The sequence below is a fragment of the Astatotilapia calliptera genome, chromosome 11, assembly GCF_964374335.1.
Source record: "Astatotilapia calliptera chromosome 11, fAstCal68.1, whole genome shotgun sequence".
NCBI lineage: Eukaryota > Metazoa > Chordata > Actinopteri > Cichliformes > Cichlidae > Astatotilapia > Astatotilapia calliptera.
This window is the reverse complement of record NC_137432.1, coordinates 37,341,543-37,363,680: the sequence shown is the minus strand read 5'-3', so window position 1 is coordinate 37,363,680 and position 22,138 is coordinate 37,341,543. Positions and strand designations below refer to the sequence as shown.

The 22,138-nt window shown below is 40.7% G+C and overlaps 2 long non-coding RNA genes across 3 annotated transcripts; one reads left to right on the top strand and one right to left on the bottom strand.

The window, feature by feature from the left end:
* Positions 1-9,417: 9,417 nt before the first annotated feature.
* Positions 9,418-19,535, top strand: LOC145431995 (uncharacterized). The gene is made up of 5 exons (XR_013912335.1): positions 9,418-9,573; positions 16,619-16,714; positions 16,817-16,890; positions 18,702-18,800; positions 19,313-19,535. It is a non-coding gene; the product is annotated as an uncharacterized LOC145431995 (long non-coding RNA).
* Positions 18,510-20,953, bottom strand: LOC113032807 (uncharacterized). Of its 2 annotated transcripts, XR_013912337.1 has the most exons (4): positions 20,847-20,953; positions 20,657-20,747; positions 20,006-20,262; positions 18,510-18,790 (listed from the first exon to the last, which is right to left on the bottom strand). It is a non-coding gene; the product is annotated as an uncharacterized LOC113032807 (long non-coding RNA). The 2 variants fall into 2 exon arrangements; XR_003273932.2 differs by lacking the exon at positions 20,847-20,953 and having other exon boundaries at positions 20,657-20,795.
* Positions 20,954-22,138: the final 1,185 nt, after the last annotated feature.

The window sequence follows — 22,138 nt, the reverse complement described above, 5'->3', positions numbered from 1 at the left end:
GAAAGACTCACAGGAGTGTCGCTCAAACACAACCTGTAAAAGAACACAACAACATAATAAATCAGGATGGAAATGACACAAAGGAGTTTACAAAAGAGCTCAACATTAAACATAATTAACACAGTTTAAATGTGTTTACATTTTTCTAAATGTAATAACAGCTGAACATAATACAGTCAAGTAAAATAAAGAATTTAATAAACCACAAAAAGAAAAACCGACTTTAATGACTAAATGATAAATAATTGATTCCACTTTTGTAAGTAAAGATTATTTAATTTTATTTTGAGTTTTATTTTCACTTCATTTCTATTTTCCATCATGTTTTCGATTTTAATTTTGTTTTTAGTTTATGTCACATCTTTTAAAATTAGTTTTTCCCATACATTTATTTTTTTAACCTGTTCTTGCATATTTTTGTATTTACTGACTCGTTTCTTTGTGCATTTCTTTATTTTTCAGCTTTCTGTTTTTTGTGATTTGTGAGTTATCAATAACTTCTGAGTGTTTTCAGCGTGTGGAGCTGAGACGGTGGGAGAGGTCTCTGTCAGGCCTCTGGAGCAGGTTTCATTTCTACAGGGAGTGCAGAATTATTAGGCAAATGAGTATTTTGTCCACATCATCCTCTTCATGCATGTTGTCTTACTCCACGCTGTATAGGCTCGAAAGCCTACTACCAATTAAGCATATTAGGTGATGTGCATCTCTGTAATGAGAAGGGGTGTGGTCTAATGACACCAACACCCTATATCAGGTGTGCATAATTATTAGGCAACGTCCTTTCCTTTGGCAAAATGGGTCAAAAGAAGGACTTGACAGGCTCAGAAAAGTCAAAAATAGTGAGATATCTTGCAGAGGGATGCAGCAGTCTCAAAATTGCAAAGCTTCTGAAGCGTGATCATCGAACAATCAAGCGTTTCATTCAAAATAGTCAACAGGGTCGCAAGAAGCGTGTGGAAAAACCAAGGCGCCAAATAACTGCCCATGAACTGAGAAAAGTCAAGCGTGCAGCTGCCAAGATGCCACTTGCCACCAGTTTGGCCATATTTCAGAGCTGCAACATCACTGGAGTGCCCAAAAGCACAAGGTGTGCAATACTCAGAGACATGGCCAAGGTAAGAAAGGCTGAAAGACGACCACCACTGAACAAGACACACAAGCTGAAACGTCAAGACTGGGCCAAGAAATATCTCAAGACTGGTTTTTCTAAGGTTTTATGGACTGATGAAATGAGAGTGAGTCTTGATGGGCCAGATGGATGGGCCCGTGGCTGGATTGGTAAAGGGCAGAGAGCTCCAGTCCCACTCAGACGCCAGCAAGGTGGAGGTGGAGTACTGGTTTGGGCTGGTATCATCAAAGATGAGCTTGTGGGGCCTTTTCGGGTTGAGGATGGAGTCAAGCTCAACTCCCAGTCCTACTGCCAGTTTCTGGAAGACACCTTCTTCAAGCAGTGGTACAGGAAGAAGTCTGCATCCTTCAAGAAAAACATGATTTTCATGCAGGACAATGCTCCATCACACGCGTCCAAGTACTCCACAGCGTGGCTGCAAGAAAGGGTATAAAAGAAGAAAAACTAATGACATGGCCTCCTTGTTCACCTGATCTGAACCCCATTGAGAACCTGTGGTCCATCATCAAATGTGAGATTTACAAGGAGGGAAAACAGTACACCTCTCTGAACAGTGTCTGGGAGGCTGTGGTTGCTGCTGCACGCAATGTTGATGGTGAACAGATCAAAACACTGACAGAATCCATGGATGGCAGGCTTTTGAGTGTCCTTGCAAAGAAAGGTGGCTATATTGGTCGTGTTGGGATTCAGAGATTCTTTTATTGCTACCATATAATCTGCCTTATGAAGAATGTATTAATAACATGTTTTACAGTATCATTTATCAGTAATATTTCCTGCAGGGTTTATAAAATTGCATTGAATATGTCTGTCATCACATTGACCTTTCTATTTTTATAGGTTGAGTTCATTTTATACACAATGCATGAATGTGCTTGGTTAGAGTTGATGTTCCATTCGAGAAGGTTTTAAGCTTCACTGGTGAGAGTGTCCAGATGATACATGCTGAGGGGAGATGAGAACATAGCAGGTTAATTGCATGCACGCTTACGATACACATATTAATCTAGTAGCAGGTCTGAGCGAAGGCCTAAGCGTCTTCTGCTTCAGTTTGAGACTGGCTGCAAAAGTACTCTACTTAGTGATTAATGACGAGGGTCCATTATTAGCTCTCGGAGATGGTGAGACCTGAAGTTATTACCCTAAAAGGCAAGCAATGTAGAAAAGAGAAGTTATATGTCGGTGAAGGGTTAATAGAAGTGTACGTGATGTACCCTTGTCTGCACGGGTTGAACTTTTGCCCGTCTGTCACCATGTATTTTTGAACTGTATTGACGTAGGTGTGATATTTTGTCCTATAAAACCAGAACCCAATGTATTCTTGTCAGAGCAAAACAATCCCTATGTTGATGGTTGGTTGTTCTGTGATAATAAAACTCATCGTTTGATTGCACTTTTCCGGAGCCTCCGTTGTTTGTTGTCTGGTCTAAAGTTGATCGATCTCGCAACAGTCGCTGATTCATTTTTGTTTTGTTTTTGAATGTCAGAAATGTTTATTTGTGAATGTGGAGATGTTATATTGGTGTCACTCGTAAAAATAAATAATTGAAATGGGTATATATTTGTTTTTTGTTAAGTTGCCTAATAATTATGCACAGTAATAGTCACCTGCACACACAGATATCCCCCTAAAATAGCTCAAACTAAAAACAAACTAAAAACTACTTCCACAAACATTCAGCTTTGATATTAACGAGTTTTTCGGGTTCATTGAGAACATGGTTGTTGTTCAATAATAACATTATTCCTCAAAAATACAACTTGCCTAATAATTCTGCACTCCCTGTAATGAACACGGGAGGAAGCGAAACACTGTGCATGAGTACCAGTTCTGCATTCACAATTTAAAGTAAAAGTTTAAAGTCTATCACCAGATATGCTCATTATTGCTTTATGTCTTCACCACTTGTAGTTTTCTGAGGAGAGTATAAATGCAACGAGCATAAAGAGCCTTTTTAAACAGCTGTAAACCAGAGCAGCTCCCTCTGTCTTTTACTGAAAATAAAATAAAAAGCTGAATAGATGCACGGGCTCGGCAAGCAAAAATAAACACGCAAGTTTTCCGTCTGGCAAAGAAAAGAAAATTTATCTGCACGGTGTGTTTAAAAAAAGTCCAGAAAGACTGACTGTTTTTGATCAGCTTTGTTTGCACCCAGGACCTCAAGGGGGTCTTAAAGGAGGGACCTCAGACTGCAGCGTGAGTGCCCGAGTGCAGTTAATCACAACCACAAACAGTCAGCGTGACCTATGACCCCGAGCTAAAGAGAAAAACATTACAGAGTCGGTCTGAGGTCCCGGCTCAGCTTCGTTCCCACGTCCATCAGCAGTGGTGGTGGCATGTTTTTACTGCTGGCCAATCAGCCAATCAGCTTCAGGCAACATTAGAATAGACTAGAACAGAATAGAACAGCCCTTTACTGTCATTGTACATGCACTACAGAATTGTGGGCGCTCCACACCAGCTGTGCAGGAATAAAATATAAATAATAAACAGCAGGAATAAAAACACACAGAGAAAGGCACGCATCGGACAACAAGCTGCAAACAGCTGTTTCTGTGAGGTCACCTGCTGATGTCAGCTGAGAGTTTCATGTGTTCAAGCTGCAGATAAGAACCCACTGCATGCTGATCCTGCTGCATGTCTGGTGCTGAGGCTTGTTCAGAGGGTCTGATGGCAGGTTTGGCCTGGTTCTGTATGAAATACCAGACTAAGCAACAGGAAAGAACGATCACATTTCCCATAAACAGTTTTTACTGATTTAATCTGAATAACCCTTTAATGTCCTCACCAAGAAAAAAGCAATGGAAAACTTTTTTGTTTGCATTTCATATTGATTTGGGTGAGTAATAACCACAATCAATACATTTTTATTGATTAGACTCTGTAGTTTTAAAATATTGATCTCAACCAAACGGCTGAGATGTCCCTTTATGGTAAAAGTATGAAATGTCATGCAAATACAAGTACATTAGATAATACAGTTGAAAAAATCAAATAAAGGGCCAAATTATAATTACATTAATAACAAAAACTGTCCAGGCCATTGGATACAGTTTATTTCTAGTAGCATGCCAGTGAACATTGCTGTTTTCCAAGGAAAGTATTCTATCAAACAACAAAATACATAGTTTTCATCTGCAAATGTGAAAAATGTGCTGCAGCACAAAACACTCACATTCAGGCCACTTCTGATTGAATGCTACTCTGCAAAATCAGTTTTGTTTTTAAAAAATAAAATAAAAAGTGCAAATCAATCACATCTGCTTGTGGTTTCTGTCTTTGGGGTCTTAGGGTGTAGCATTGATTCTGCGGTCTTTAAGAGCTGGATCATGGTTGTCCAACTCTAGATGCTGGCTTGTTAACTTGGTTCAGACACAGCCAGGCGGAAACCTTTTGAGAGCCATTAGTTTCTGGTCCAGCAGGGCACAGTCCCTCTTGTAGACCAGGTATTCAAGTCAAGGATGTATCCGAACAGTGGGATATGCCATCTCCTTAACTTGTAACTTATAACTTGTCTTATACAGGTGTAATAGCATACCAGAAAGTTTAATTCCTCCCATATGATAATTATACACAGGGATGAGTGATGGGCATGGGATGGTGATCTTTGCATTGGACTCTTTGCTCCACCTTTTGACCGATGAAAGAACCATGAACCCCACAGGCCTTGTTTAGGAGGTTGACACATTTCTTGTCAAACCATTTTATTGCAATCAGACCTTCATCAGACCTGTAATCACAGGCTCCATGGCCCTTCTTCATCAGGTCTTTGTCTGCCATCAGGGGAGCTCCACCGGTGCAGTTTGGTCATACAGTACCAATGCACCTGACCCCCAAGTTCTGGACCAAGCTGAAACTTGTGAAGAGCTGAGGTTCTTTTATGGGTTTGCAAAGTGTTTTTTTTTTTTTACAGCTTTGGCCCCTTAAAGGGAGCTTGTGTTCCTTTTCACTCAGGGGAGCATTGAAGAATGTAGATCCTCCTGACACAGCAGCAAGTCGTGGATGATGCCAGGTGAACAATTTAAAGCCCCACTCATCTGGTTTGTTGGCAATATACTGGTGGAGAGTGCCATAAAACCATGAACTCAAACACACTGTGGTTGAAGGTGGATGGTGTCATGAGTGTCATGCCACAGGACCATGTGATTTTTAGCCATATAATTGTTTAGCGTCCATATAGCACTTGTTCAACATCAAATTATAATTTCTTAGTAATACTTAGTAATATTAATTTACCAGCTACTGTAATTTGGTCAAAAGCTAATCAGTTGTGATATTTGTGATTTCCACATGTCATTTTTGTTATTTTTTTTTTTTTTACCATATTTACTAATATTAACTCAGAAAGTTACAAAAAAGACTTACTGAGGAAATTCTTTCAGCATATTCTTGCTTTGCTAACACTTAATGTGATTTATCAATAGCAATGGATAAACAAAATGGCAAATAATCAATTTTAATAACATTTAGGTTATGTTAGCATTGGCACCATAAAGGGACAAATCAACCGTTTGGTTCACCACTTTTTAAAAAAATGATTAAACATTTAATTTCACTTTTTTAATGCTGTCAAGTGACATATATCTGTTTAATAAGTCTTCTAACTGCCATATATCAAAAAATTATATCTTCCTACCTTAGTTTCATCAAATACCCTCAAAATATGTTGGATGGTTTTTTGTTTCTGACTCCCTGGTTGGGAGAGAAGAGCCAACAGTTTCCATTCACAGCGCCTTCTGGTGGATTTCTTTGGCATTACAGATGAAAAACCAAAGACTCAACAAGGTAGGTGAATGTCAGTGAAAATGTGCTCTACCATTTGGTTGACTGGAACGCTAAAGGGATAAATGAAATGAAACTAAGATTAAATGAATACAATGATTCTTAGCTCCGCGGCTACAGAAGCATGAAGGAGTGCACAGTGTGGTTCAGACCTATTTTGTGTTTGGATTAATTAGAAGATAAACATGGATGAAAGCTTTCAGGATAAGAAACTTTGAGCCAAGTGACTCATCTGCAGTTCTTTGTTCAAGTCAAACTCTGACAGGAGTGCAACCATGTTTAAATGAGACTCCTCGTGCTCGTGCCAAATGCAGATGGATGGGGCGGGCTGCCAGGGCATTCAGTGCCAAACAAGTATGAGGATCATCAATGGACTGGTGAAGGTTAGCAACAACTACCACAGGTGATGCTCGTCACTGCTGGGTAAAAACAAAAGGCACAGAGGCAGTGAAGGCAGGGTTGGTGTGACAGAAGAGGAGGAAAGGGAGAGAGAGAGATAGTGATGATGTGCTGTGACAACCCTAAAGACGTTATAGAGCAATGAAACACAGTAAATAAGCATAATCTCTATTTGACTATTAAAACAAGATCAGGATATTTATAAGAGCCTACACCAGCTGCAAAGTGAGATTCATCCCAGACAGGTCAGCAGTCAGAGCTAACCATTACTCATTCACACCTACGGCTGCAGGAACGAGCAGTGAATCGAGCGCCGGCTGCTTGGTTGGAGTCGACTTACCCTCTGCTCGAACATGTCTGTGGCTACAGGAGTTTCTCACTGCAGGCTTTGTGTGAGCGTCTTCTCAGGTGCGTTGATCTCATGTGGTGGATCGTTTTTCTTCTTACAATCGCATTCTTGTTCCTCACAGTTTTCCAATTAGAAGACTGCATGAACTGGGGTCAGGCGATTGTTGAGCAAACAGCATGTAAAGGATCCATCCATCATGCAGATGCTTAAAGAACATATTTAGCTCAAATAACATCATCACATTTACCTGTAACACAGTATCTTAAAGTGCCGCAGTACTAAACCCAGTAATGTGATTACAGTAGTAGCTCCAGCAGAAGGCGCTGTAGCACACATAAAATTCAGTAAATTGCCTCATTTATGAAAGAAGAACGGATTTCAACACCAGACCTCATTAACTGGTAATTAACTCATTACCAGTTAGTCCCGTATAATGGAATATCCTGCAGTGTGTTTCTCAGCAGGAGGTTACTGAGACAGTTCTGGGTTTCTTTAGGTGTTTCTTGTAATGATGACATGATATACACAATAAGGTGGTAGATGGTTTGATGGTCATCAGATTGTTTCACATTTACGTGGTTGTACGGCTTCATTATAAAGATATACAATCAAAATAAGTATAATTTATGTAAATATGCAGTCATCAAAGGTTTTAAAGGGATTTCTTGGTTCAGTTGGTGTGAATGGTCCAGCATCTGTTGGCCAGACAGGTTTTGTAGTTTTGTTCACCAACAGATTTTAAATCACCATCATTAAAAAAAAACTTTCAGCTTTTATTCAACTTTTTTTTTTGCATTAACTGTTTGGAAGGTACAAACATTTGTATACATAGTTTCAAAATTAATTGGATAATTTCCCAACTTTAAGTTGTGGCGAGTTGCAGCCCCCTCATCGAATATATTTAAATAGAAATGAATGGAAAACATTCAAACAATTAGAAAAGCCTCCAAAAATATGAATGTGTTTGATATCTTCTACTGTCTTTCTAAATAGAAGAAACAAATTTAAATGAATGAACTTGACAACATGATGATGTCAACTCTAATGTTTGACTGTGGAAATGACTCAAAAAATTGATTATTTTGTGGCAACAATTTCCTGACGTCATACAAAATGTGTACATCAAAGTGTGGACAGTTTGCTGCTCTTACACACAGATGAGCCTCATGGCACTCAGGTGTACAGCTGTAGACAAAGCTCAGAGTGCAGAATGCCCCCAAACTCCAACTCACTCTCACTGTAACAGAAGCGCAGGGCGTCTTTAACGTCTGACCTCAAAGTGCTGCCAACTAGGTTCTGCCTGAAAGACTCACATGGTAAGAGGAAGAGGAGCTAACTGGAGCCAGATCTTTGCTCCCTTTAGCTCCTGATCACTTTGGACACCTCCTATTATCCCTATAAGCGACTCATGTGGCATCAGGTGCGCCCAAAAACTCTTCAGATTTTTCTCTTTTAAGGATACCTGAAAAGAGAAAGTATAATTTTGGTGTTTTATTTTAAACAAATTCTCCTGTTTGCATGGGAATAAGATGAGCTCATGTACTTACCCTGTGACAGAGGTGTGATTTATGGGGGAGTTTTCTTTGTTTTTGTCTACATGTACAGTACAGATACATTCATTTTTGTTATTAAAAACATTTTTAAAAAGTGAACACAGTGAGTTTGCATGTCTGGTTCTGTAAAACTGAGATGTTGGAAAAACTCTGCTGATGACACACACTCTCTCTCTCTGCATGTCAGGATTTGCTTTGTACTAAATTAACTTTCAGTTTAAGTTTGTATCAAGACTTGTGCTCCAGATAAATCAGTGATGCAGTGAGATATGATAGAGGTGTCAAAGATAGATGCTTTGACGGCAGGAAGGTAATTTATCTTGGCTACATCAATGTTTCGTACCTGCAGGCCAAGCCTACCAACCAACCAACACAAAGCAGCAACAACTGCAGTTCCCCGAGTGGCCACTTGAGGCTGGCTCCAAAAGCCCAAATAGCATGGCTGCTATTTGCATTAATATGTCTGAGCTCCAATTTTAATCAGTGAAATTCTAGTATTTCATTGGTCTGTTACTTTGCACTTAGTGTCAGCTATCAAGTGTGTTTGCATTGCATGCATACAGTTTCTGGATGCAGCTTGCTAACTAAGTAAGCTAGCATTAGCTGGTTGCACCCTGCCAAATCACTAAAGCTGACATTTCAAAACCCAAGTCCACAAAACAATAGATGACATCAAGGTGGCTGCATTTCTTCTTTTATGCACAGTTTCTTGCTTCACTCAGTATGATGGGCTTTGTTTATACACAGCTTGTGACTGAAGGACTTAATCCACACTTTGTCCGATAGTAAGCAGGTAACCTGTGGATCTTTAAGCTGTACACTCTCATATTCCTGATGAGATTCAAGCTTAAACATGTGCAGGCGCATCTGAAAAGTTCCATTTGCATCAACAATGAGTAATTATGTTGCCTGGAAGATTTACAGTTTAAGAATGGCTCATATGCACTTGGTGCTGCCCCTCTGTGGGCTTCCTCACAGCCTTCCAATTAGAAGAAAGTGGGCTGAGTCCCTTAAATGGACAGGGGCTAAAACAAGCTGGTTACATACTGCTCTATGAGGACGTGTTTGTTTTTGTTTTAGATCCACTTTAATAAACCCCACAGTGTCCATCTGTGGAGAGACAAACCAGTGTGAATGCAGACTGAGTCTGACCCACCACGTCAGGACTCGTTACAGGCCTGTAAATTCTCTCTGCTGGGGAGAATTTACTTTTCGGTGAGTGTGTTTGAGGACACACCTCCTCCCTCTGGCTGTCTCTCACGCTCTCTCTTTCTCTCAGAAAGTTTGTGTCTCTCGTCCAGAATGAACGCGTTGCTCTCCATCTCTCTCTGGCTCGCTCTGGTAGTGCCGTCCTGCCGTGGTAAGTGACCCGCGACCTTTGACCTAAACTAGTTCCAGTCTCTGTGTTGTAAATATCTTCAGTTTAAAGGAGGTTTTAAGAAAGCAGAGCACAGATAAACGAGCTAAAATGTAATATTCATGCAGGGAGTCGGCCCCAGCTTTAACTGCTGACAGGTGTGTTGCTTTATTTCAGGTACAGGTTATCATGCTGTAAAAAGCCTCCTGCAGCTCTTACATGTCCTTACCTGTCACTGTGTGCATTTGTGATGGTGTCAAAGATTAAAGACCAGCTCTTGGGTCAAAATAATCACATCAGCGTTTAGTTAATAATAAAGGAAAATCAGGTCATTTCAAAGATCCGCCCACTTTAGTTGATTTGATACATTCTTCAGATTAAGAGTAAAGTTGTGTCTCTGCCACCATGTTGTGGGTTATTTTCCAGGAAATGTAGTGATGACAGCTTTATCGCTGTACATAACCCTAACCACACCCCTCCGATATGACATCACCTCTCCTTACACTTTATTATTATCATTTTGTTGAAGACTTAAACATTCAAGTTAAAAAATTACATTTGAATTAAAAGTAACTTTATTTATGTAACTTTGTCTTATTATTAAAAATAAAATGATATGAATGTTGCAAAGGTGTTAAATAAGAGGGTGGATGAGTTTGGGGCTATGTGATGAAGCTCTTATCAGACCTGTTTGCTTTCATGGTCGCGTCTTCGCCTGAGGAGTGAAGGTTGCTGAGTGTGTGGTCCCTCAGGCGTGTTGGGACTTTTACTGTGTTGCTCCTCGGGTTGATAGTCAGCACGTAACTCGTGTTTTTCAATAGGAAGTGTATTTCATGTCTGCAGCACACATTTTGTCCAACGCACCACATGTTGCCATGGCAAAGAAGCCATGAAGGAAGCGCTTTCTGATTGGTGGTGTCATCAGTAGAGTGTGTTAGGACCTTTTCTTCCACTACACTCATTTTGACAGTAGTTAGTCTGTTTTCGGATTATAATCAGACATGAGAAATTCACGTCATGGAACAAATCTTTATTTTCTCATGAAGTGGATTTTCAAACAAACAAACAAACAAATAAATAAATCTCAGCATAATTTTGTCTTCTTGTCATAAGTTAGATGTCTCCTGAGGGTCGTTATTAGCTGCATCATTAAACCGATCACTCCTCTAAAAGTCTCCAGTGGTTAGATGGTGAGGCCCAGAGAACTGAAACTGCTGTAATTCTTCTTTTTGTTCTCTAAACAAGCATCTGGTCCTTTGACCTGACTCCTGTGGATAAAGCAGTGACTCAAAAAGCTCCACACTTAAACACACACGATGTGACAGCAGTCATAGAGCTGAAATGAGCCTTTCCTTTATTTTCCTTTCTAAATTATATTTCATGAATTCCAATCGTACGCATGGCTCAGCCCTGAATCCAGATGATTCTCTTCCACTTGCTTTGTCTCAGCTTCAGGGACTGACCTTGGGCCCAGAACCAGCAGCTCTAACAGTAATGACCCAGAGGAAAAAAATTATTTTAAATGTAGAAAGCGTAAAGTCACAGTGCCAGCAGACCATCTCAGACATCCTGCCTCCTAGCAAAGAATTTTTAGTTTCCCCCGGGGAACCAAAGCCATCTCAGGCCAGACAAGATCTGCAGTCTCTCCAGCGACTTCTGATTCTATACTGAAATCTTCTATGAGAAAATATTCAGGGCAAAAAGCACCCAGGAGGCTTCCTGATCTCAAATGACTGCTTGGGACTCAAAGAAGCTGCTTCTCCACGCCAACCTCCCTTTGCAGGTCCTCACCTCATCTCTAAGGGGTTTCCACACAGGGGTAGTTGCAGTAATTTGAGAAGGTGGAATATCAGCTTGGGTGCACGTGGTGTGACTGTCAGTGGGTACTGCTGTTGACTTACCAACTTAAACAGACTGAACTGTCCCAATGATTAGCTGGAAAGTGGTACACTCCAAGCATGTTCTTTTAAATATGGTCATAGCTTCAGGATGAGCCTGACCTCTGCACAAGGGAAGCTCATGTTAGCCACTCGTGTGTGACTTCATTTTTTCAGTCCCTCCCAAAGCTCATGAGGGTTCGTGCACACACTGATGTGCAAATGGAAAGTTGAACTCTATCTCTGCAGCAATCCGCCGCTCCGTCTCATACAGTACCCGGCTTCCTGTCAGTTGTAAAAACATCCATAGATATTTGAACTGCCCGTCAAACCTGTACGGAGAAATCTTCTGTATGTGCACTGAGCAAAATCTTTTAAAATATGTTTTCAATCTTTGTTTTAAATTAATTTCTTAGCACATTTTTTGATCTCTTAGATCAGCGGTCTCCAATCTTTCAAAATAAGACACACAACTACAACACGGGAAAAGGCCCAGGGAAACTGAGCTAACAATAAAAACCCTGAAAACCATAAATTTATCTCGTGGCCCGGTACCAAACGACCCAGTTTAATAATATTACGAAGAAGCTGAACATTAAATTCAAGTATAGATATTTGAACACAGAGACACATAAATAGACATACAATCAATCAAACAACATTGATTCCAACATCCCACATTCTGCTTTTAAATCAGAGAGAGGGACAGTACTACTGTACAGTATGAAGCGCCCTGAGGGGACTTTTGTTGTGATTTGGCGCTATATAAATAAAACTGAACTGAAGTTAGGAGACCCTGGTTATACAACTGAAGGGGCCATCTGCAGTGACAGAAGCAGGCGCCTGTCAGTTTAGAAATGTATGTGTTTCACTGCAAACCAGTGAAGGGATGCAAGAATAAGATAAATATGTGAGCACTGGCTAGTTTTAGTTAGCAGCCGGGCTGCTGGATTCTGCACCAATTAGAGACCAGCTGTGGAGGATGAGTCACAGGAACACTGACAGTAAGTTCCAGGTTTGATTTTTGCAATTTTTCTGAGGTGAAGGCAAAAAGACTGAATGAGTTTGAGATGTAAGATGCAAAATTCAGATGTAATTCTTCCTTTTTGTTCTTTAAATAAGCGTCTGTTACCAAAGATGATAACGGGGTTCTTAGCAGGTCTCCAAATGTTGATTCGGTTCATCTGGACGTCGCGATTTCAGTGGGAGAACCATCTGTCACTCATTCAAGTGACGCCCAGATGAACAGAATCAACTTTTGGAGATTTACTTACCTGGATAATTGAGGACGTTGTTACTGCCGAGGAGGGCGATGTACCGACGGACTTTGTTAGAGAAGCTGAAACTGAAGCTGGAACTGAGGTGGAGGACATTTGAATACATACAGTACAGTATCTACATCAGTGAGGCAGGAGAGGCCGTCGAGTATCATCTGCATAGCAGTGATTGTTGATGTTAGTCAATGGCGTGACTGGTAATTTGTTTTCTAACACTCCACTGTGGACTTTGTAGCGTTGGTTCACATTATAGACAACAGGCATGATGAGTGCCACCATGCTTTGGTGGACCATCTATAATCAGCACACTGCCACAGCAACACAGGCCTTTCTGGATCAGGAGCATACACTCACACACTCCAATGGTCAGTATTTAAACCTGATACATCTCCTATTAAACATGCCTGAGACTCACTGGGTTGATGCGATATGAGATTCAGCCACAGCCCATTACCATCACACACCTATAGGCTGCACTCATCCAGAAATGGAGAGCGATTCCTCGAAAGCAAACCATGCTGTCCACGTGCAGGAGGGTGACTGCCTGTGTTGTGTTTACAAGGTTCTATAATAAGGGAAGAAAATTAGTACATGCTGTTACCCTGTCAGACCAGGGGTGCCGCTAATGAGGCTGGGTAAGAGAAAGAGGAGAGAAGAAGAAAGTAGAGAGCGAGAACAAGATGGAGCTCCGCTGTAAAGCCTAAAATAAAGTGTTGAACCCAGACGTCGCCTCCGCTGCCTGATTACACACCCAACAGCCTGCAGTACATCTGGAGGAGGCCATACCTTGTTTTAAACATGTTATATCTCCACATATAAGTATCTGACTAGTATACTGTGTCTAAGACAAACAAGTAAAAGAAAAAAATTAGCTAAAAGTTAAAAGTAATGAATGGATCCAGGATATGATTAACTTAGCTTAGCCTTGAGGGTAAAGATGGGAAAAGCTTTATCTGGGTTTCATCTGAACCTTTTCGATGTCTCCATTAGTTTAGTGTTTTCAGATAATGAAGGGAGTTAGTCGGAGTGCATCCAACTGTAAGCAAGCTGCAGGTTGATTCATTTTTGCCCTCCAGTGAATTTTTTCAAGCTGAATTGTGAAACTTTGTCTCCTGGATGAGATCAGACAGAAAGTCTCTGCTTTCACAGTCTGTCAACGATACCATCAAAACACAAAGATCAAAATGTGTGCAACATGAGTCTTCATGTCCAGTAATACGAACAGATGAGACATTTCATGATCACGAACCAGCAAGCTGTCACAACCAGTGAATTAACAGTAACTTTAGTTGCTTATGACGTATAAACAAGAGCTGGAGTCTGGCGAACAGATCAAAGCATCAAATAGCACAGAAACAGTTACCAACACGTTTGCTTTGTTACATTTCATGGTGGTAATTCTGTAATCTCCCGCACAGCCTGCAGGGCACCGATGGGTCACGCAAACTCCAAACCCCCCCAGTGTGTCTGAGAAGATCAGGTCCAGACTCTCCACCCGTTGCACCAACACCCTGCCACCTTAGCGTGTAGCTAACGCTAAGCCTTCATGTTTTTGTGACCCTAAGCAAGATTTGGTGAATAAACTAAAAGTGAGTCAAATAGACTGATGAGGAGCTGAACACTAGAAGTAATGCACGGACCAGTTTTATAATTTTGACTTTAAAACATGTGGACATGCAGATCTGCACTTCCACAACTGTGTTAAACACAGTTAGCAAGAGTTTCCCAACCTGCTGGGACCTGCGAGCTGGTGAGGACAGAGATGGGAGATATATCACCTGCTGACAGACCGACATATTCAACGATCTGCAAAGATTGTGGATGCAAGTAGACAAGAATCAGTCCTCCAGCTTCAAGTTTTTCAAGTTTTAGCCCCCCCGCCCCAAATACGTGACCTTTTTACATAAATAATTAAAAAGTTTAAGTATTTAAAGGCCAACCTCTCAGGATTCCTAAAAGAACATTAATGGAGTGAGCTTTGACTTCATTAAGCTGATGGTAAATGCTCTTTTGAGTTCCTGAGTTCACTCTGCGGGTCCCGACACGTCTCAGTCCATATGGTAACGCCCGTGGAGGAGGAGCGTTTGAGTCCTCGTTCTTATCTAAACATGCAAGTTCACTGAGGGAGGCGAGTCTCTGAGTCAAGCTGTCAGAATGAGTCGACGCGCTCGTTCATCCAGCGTGCTGCGGCACATTTTCTGAACACTTTCACTCTCAGAGTCTCTGCTGTTGCGCTCATGGTGTCAACTGAATTCATTAATTGTCCTACAATAAAAGTGTTTTTCTGTTTTTTCCTGGATAACATTTTGCACCAACTGTTGTTGATATTCAAAATATTACCATGAAAACTAGAAAGCAGGTTTTTTTTCTCAGATTTATTCATTCCAGAACTTTATAAACTACTATTTATTCTTGCAGTTCTTCAGTTTGTCATTTCAGTATCCGTCCATCCTTTGCTCTCTAACCATTTTATTTTCCAGCTTTCCTCCTGAATGTGTCAATCTTTGGTAAAACTTTGTTTGAAGGATAGTTTTACCCCAGTTTACTGGAGGGAAACTGTTTCCCTTAAAGCCATCTTCCAAACCTAAATAACTAGATGACGGTTCTTCCTAATACATCCTAGAATTTTATATCTTTTATAAAATATTATAAAAATAAATTCTGGACAAAATTGTCCTTCTTAGTTTAGAGACTAAATATAAATGGAAATGTCTCTGTAATTCCCATAAGGTTAAAGAAAAAGGCTAAATTGTAGTTCTTAATGTTTCGGTCTTGTATTATGAACACAGAGAAGTGAACATGAAGGGAATATAATATTTGCTTTGTTGATGATCATTTCTTTCATGATCAGGTCTTTAAAAATGTGCGTAACAGACGGTTAAACCAGAAGTGGCCAATTGTTCTGGTAAACGAGGTCTAAAAATACAACCACAGGAAGGTGATCACATTACCGCCAAGTCCCCCGAGTCTAACCCCGAGTGTGTAATCGGAGTGCAATCTCAGCTGCAAATCATTAACTCTCAAGTGATTTTTAGTCACCGTCTCGTTGGTATATGAGCAGGACTGTCGGTACTCACATCCACTTAAATGTAGATATTAGATAACAAAACAAAATGAGAGAGGGGATTTTGGTAAACCTCAGTTTTCTTCTTTTATACAGGAGTTTTGAAGTCCCCGCTCTCAGTCACTTAGATTTTCTTTTCATAATAAAATGAGGATGTGTGTCTGCAACAGAGAAAAGCTTCATCACGTCCAACACGCGATTACACCCTCAGCATCTCCAGCCTGAACCGCTGACACAAAGCAGGATAAATCCATGCTTCCTGCCACGGTGTGTCTGTGAAGCAGACTCATAAGCAGACGCAGAAGAGAAGAAACTAAGTATAACAAAAAGCGAGCAGTTTATTAGGCTGAATGCATGAACACAAAACAAGGCAGGGCGGGCAGGGGCATACCCAAGCATGAAAACTAGAACATGAAACTAAACAAGCACATGCAAACTTTAGCGTGAAATAAGAGACTGAGGACTTAAATACACAGGAGAGAATGAGGGAAGTGGAAACACCTGGGAAACACAGCTGGCACCAATGAACATGACACCACACGGGAGCAAAACTAAAGACACTGAATGTGGAAACAAGAGACTTTCAAAATAAAACAGGAAGCATGGCGAGACATGAATTGGGACTCGTGTCATTGTCTGAAATACTGAGACCAGCCTGTCTGACACCAACAACCACAGTTTGAACTTCAGCAGCTCATCCGGACCACGCGTTTTATGCTAACATTTCACTTATTTGATGCTACGTTTTACACACTGAAAAAAAAAAAAAAGACTCTCCCTTAAATCCATCTTTCAACACGTTGATGTTTCTTCTTTATTTCCCTCCACAGGAAATACAGGAAGTCTTCAAGATGATAACTACACACCAACACCGACGCCTGAATATGACGACTATGACTACAATGCCACCTTCGACTACTACTACGGTAACAGCACAGGAGCCACACAGCATAGCGACTGTTAACAACAGAAGTAGCACTTTGCAGTACTGACAGCCCTATCTGTGCTTCCTGTGTCTGTGTTCTTAGTGACCATGGCTCATAACGCCACAAACAGCGCAGAGGACAATGAAGTCTCCGCTACCATGACCATCCCAAATGAGGTACAATAAAGTGTATAATCCCAGTAATACGGTGAGAAATTACATTTTTATTTGTTCCTTCCTTGGTGTTCACATGTTTTGGGAAAGGACAGAATCATAGTATTTCATTTAAATCAATGTTCACAATGAAACATAACCTGAAACGTAAAATCACTGTGAGTCTCAGGCTTCAGAAACACTCAGTTTCACACAGATTTTTTTCAGATCCTCCTACTATGGAGAACCAGTCTCGTTATATGGTCATGTCAAGCACAGAAGCCACACTAAGAGTAGTTTAAATCTTTTGTTTATGAGAGGATCAACTGAGCTGCAAAAAAATAATACGGATTATTGTGAACAGTGAATCTGGCCAAGAATAAAAAGATGGAAATTGGAACAATATCTACTTTTTAAATCAGGAGTGGGACCTCCAGGCCTCGAGGGCCGGTGTCCTGCAGGTTTTAAATGTGTCCTTGATCCATCACAGCCGATGCAGAGGGCTATATGACCTCCTCAACATGTGCTGAAGTTATCCAGAGGCCTTGTAATGAACTAATCATGCGATTCAGGTGTGTTGACCCAGGGTGAGATCTAAAACCTGCAGGACACCGGCCCTCGAGGCCTGGAGTTGGACACGCCTGTTTTAAACAGCTGGTTCTATCTGTCCTCTCTGTCCAATGTTCACATTTTGGACAGAGAGGACAGATGGTTTGAAAGAGGAGTGAAAGAAGCATCTATGTCCACTGTGAGCGACCATCTTTGAACAGAGGCGGGGTTTACGACACAAACTCTCTGCCATCTATAATCCAGTTTTGAGATCCTCCCCAGACGCCTTAACGCCCACTCACATCCTGGGCCATCTGACCTCAGGAAATCACATGATAAGGTGGAGCCAGGTTTCACAATGAGCTCACCCGAAACCCTGGCTGATTGTGACCCACACCCATTTTCACACCTCGGCTCATGTGATTAGGTAGAGGATCATCAGGGGGTCCTTTGTCCCTCTTTGGGGGTAAACTTCCACTGGGTTTAAATCTGGGACTCTCCACCATTTGACCTTAGAACTGAAGAAGTTCTCGGATGAGAGGTGAAACGTCTTCAAGCAACTTAAAGAAGTCCAGACACTTTTCTTTCCAAGCTCCTTTGACTATCTGCCTGCAATTCTCTTCACGCTTCACCACGAGGGGTCAGCAATGAGTCTTTTTAAACACTGTTTTTATTTCTCTGTATAAACTGCAGACAAATGTTGCTCAGCTGGCTGTTGGTCGGAGGACAAGTTTAAAGTTTTAAAAGATTGTTTTTTACAGTTAATATTTTAAATACACGCACTTTACAGTCGATACAGTCGTTGCAGAAAAGGCTGAATTCATTACATTAAGTGCTTTTAAATCTAAACTAAGAATCCTTGAGGCCAAGTCAATAACATGCAACTGTTTCAATTAGATTGACTGTCATTTTAACTGAATTTTTAAATTTGTTTGATTTTTATTTTATCATTTTATTTTCCATTTATTTTTGCATGTGTGTTGTTGCTGCCTGTGTTTAATTGAGTAATTTCTATAACTGTGAGACACAGAAACAAAAGAGGTTTTTGATCTCAATGGGATCTTCCTGGTTAAATAAAAGTTTAAAAAAAAAAGTAAGTAAGTAAAATTTATTTATATAGCGCTTTTCACAAATTTCACAAAAGTGCTTCACAATACAGAGAATGAAAAAAGAATGAAAATACAACAAATAATAAAAGAATAAATATTTTAAAAATGTGTCTGTGTCACAAACTTCAAATATAAATATGTGTGACCTCTGTGTGACCTCTGTGTGACCTCTCTCAGGTCTCGAGGACTGGTCAGCCGATTCTGGTCCTCGCACTAGGATTGGCCGTCCTTCTTCTTTGGAACTGATTGCCGGAGGAAAGAACCACCTGCCACCAGGTGAGAACAGAGACTCATCACGATGATAGCAGAACACAGCAGATAGACACCGAGATAAAAATGTCACATAAAAAGCAGAAAATATTAACTGGTTTTTAACTGACTCAATATTTCATCTTTTTAATGTATTACTCAATATTATTTTCTTATATTAATTATGTTTTCTTGTTTAGTTTATTATTGGTTCGGTATTCATCTAGGAGTTTGATGGTTTTGATACCAAAACAAACTTCCTGTAAAACTGCTGTGAGCAGTCTTTCCTTTCAGCATCCTGCATCTCCCTCTGCCCTTTTAAATAACCTTTAGTGGTTTGAATATGTGGATGCATGGTAATAAAAAGAGCCAGAAGTTACAACAATCCTCTAAAGTTACATGAAATTGTGGGAAATTGTGGTAGCATGTAAGAAACCCGTGGGCCACCTGGCCCTGTGGGCTGTACACGCGACTCCACAGGTTGAATGGTTTTTCTCTTTAAGGTCAAACATAATGAACATGTTCTGTTTGCATTCCAGACCGCTGAGGGCACACAGGACCAGACAGCGGGACACTTCCTGATGGTCATTAGTGTCATCGATGACCTCACTAATGATCGATCATCAACTACCTGCCCGCGGCACTTCCTGTTTGTTTATATGGATTCTTGCAGCAGGTTTTGTTTTTTATCTGAGCATCTCTGCAGTTTTGTATTATTTGGATGTTTAAGTTCTGCTTGTGTAATAAAATATTTGTATTTGTCTTTGTCTGAGGTTAATGATCAAACAGCAGAGGCAGTGTAAAATTACTAAGAGAAAAAAATCAGAACGTGAAGGTTTAGAAGATGTTAGTGAGAGCTGCTGGGATGTAAGGTTGGAGACAGTGGCACCAACACAAAGACGAAGCAGGATGGATAAAGAAGGAGGAGGAAACCAGCCCAGTGAAGGAACAATGGGCTGGAGGGTCAGTTCCTTAATCATAATTATGCAAATTCTCATGACCATTGATCAACAACCACTGACCAATGGCCATGAGTACCATTGACCTCCCAGCCCATTGTTCCCTCAGTGGGCTGGTTTCAGTCAATATGCAAATATCCTGTTTATAAGATTGAGACCTGCAGTCAGCTGAGACTGAAGATGTCACCTGATGATGACGAAACGTTTCTCCCACAAAATGCTGATGAACAGATGAACCAGATGAACAGAATCAACTTTTGGAGATTTACTTACCTGGATGATTGAGATGCATCAAGACGAATCACATTGTGGTCTGTGAGGTGCAGCAGTGCCCCCTTTTGGCTGTAAACGGGAACTACAGTCCACTCAGAGAAGCTTTGCCATGATGAGAGTCGAATAGCTGCTTCACCTGCAGCTCAAAGGTTTGCACTTTTATTTCTCTGCACGGCAGAACATCCAGTGATGCTCCAAACAGCTTCTTCAGGGATTATTGCAGACGTTAAGTTGAGAGAAGCTCACAAACTCAACATCTGTCCAAAATGAGAACAGGTTCAACTGGAACACTGCCTACAACACACATCCACACCTGTATTCATGCAGTTGGTTTGGTTGATTTTTTGTTGTTTTTGGGGTTTTTGGTAAATATGCAGATGTTTTATTTATATTCAGAAATGCTCATTTAAATATTTTTGGGTCCAAAATCTTTTTCTTTATAAATGTTGCACTGCCTGTTTTCCACATTTAAACAGAATTCCTGTCACGGCGAGTGAGAAGAGCCGCGTGGAAAAGGTAAAGGAGGATCCAAACGCAGGCAGCCGTGAAGGTGATTTATTGAACACGAAGTATAGATAGGCAAACGGCAAAACGGAGAAATAAAACTATACTGGGACAACTAAACTACTGAGCATGAACAAGAACACCAACCTGGACATAAAGGAAGGAAGACGATGGTACATGACGATGACGGCAGGAAACACACAAATGAAACGTGGTGGGTGGACAGACAGACCAGCAACTACAACGACAGAGAAACACAGGGAGATCACACACAGGTGGGGACACAGCTGGGAGTAATCAACAAAACGAGACAAGTTGCAAAACTGAACACACTCACATGAGACGCAGACCTTCACAATAAAACAGGAAACAAGAGATCACTACACGAGGACGCAGACAGGACACAGAACTAAACTCACACAAAACCTGCGAACAAAAACCCTAAACCAGAATCACAGTAATATAATACATCACAAATAATCAAAACACCAGACAACCCCAAAACACTCCAACATGCAAAATAAACCAAAACATAAGGAACTCAAAATACTGGGTTGAAACTGACCCAGAACCGTAACGATTCCAGGTGTGACCTTGCTCTATGGAGCAAGTTTAATGTGTTTATTTTTATGTTATTGAAGTAAATGAAGCAGCGTCGGTAACAGTGAAACAGGCTGTCACTGACTCTGCTCTTCGTGTAAGTGTCACACACAACATCAGGACTGTTCTTCTAATTATTTTCATGATTAAGAAATAAACATAAAAAGAGCTGAATTTGTTTGTAACAGTTCAGTGATTTTTAATTTACATCAGAAAAATAATACTGTGACTTAAACACACACACGCACACATAACAACAACAAATAAAACCAGGGTGGATAAACCAGCCCGTTCTCACTCTCGGGGCGTACTATACCGACGTTTTGTCACGTCCCGCGGCGTTCATGAGGAACGCGAAAGGTGACCTTCTGCAAAAGCGTAAAATGTTACGATTTCTCACCCAGCGTCAAATATTACGCTTAGGGAGTGAGAACATGTTGGGATAAAGTAACTCACCACAGCAGGACGCCGTGATCAGAGCGAGGCAGAGAGAGATGGTGACGGGGGGATGTCTTTACCTTATGATTTAAAGCACTTTGAGGCGGCTGTTATTGCTCTGATTTGGAGCAACATGAATAAGACTGAACTGAATCAAACGTCCACTTTCTTCTAAGTAAAGAAGTCTTCTTGGAAGCCAGCCGAGGGGCTGCACCCACCTTCTCCTCCTGCTTATGCAGAGTTTCTAAAAAACAAAACAAAACCGGTAAACCTGCTGAGTGACATAATTTCTGCAGATAATTTACCAAAACTATTTGAACATGTCTGAGCTTGAACCATCCAGAGTCTCTGTGGTGCTGAGCTGAGCCTGCTGCAGGAGCTCTGCTGTGTTTTACTCACTTACTCTTAGATGCTCATAACTCTGTACAGAGCTTCTTGCTTGTGGAGTTCTGGCCTCTGGTTGGTCTCTGACACTTACCCTGTACTTATATTTTATTAATTAAAAGGTGAATATATTTTCTTGGTTAGAAATGTTTGATTTATGGCACGACTTTAATAGAAAATTGTATTTTCTTCATAAAATAAAACAAA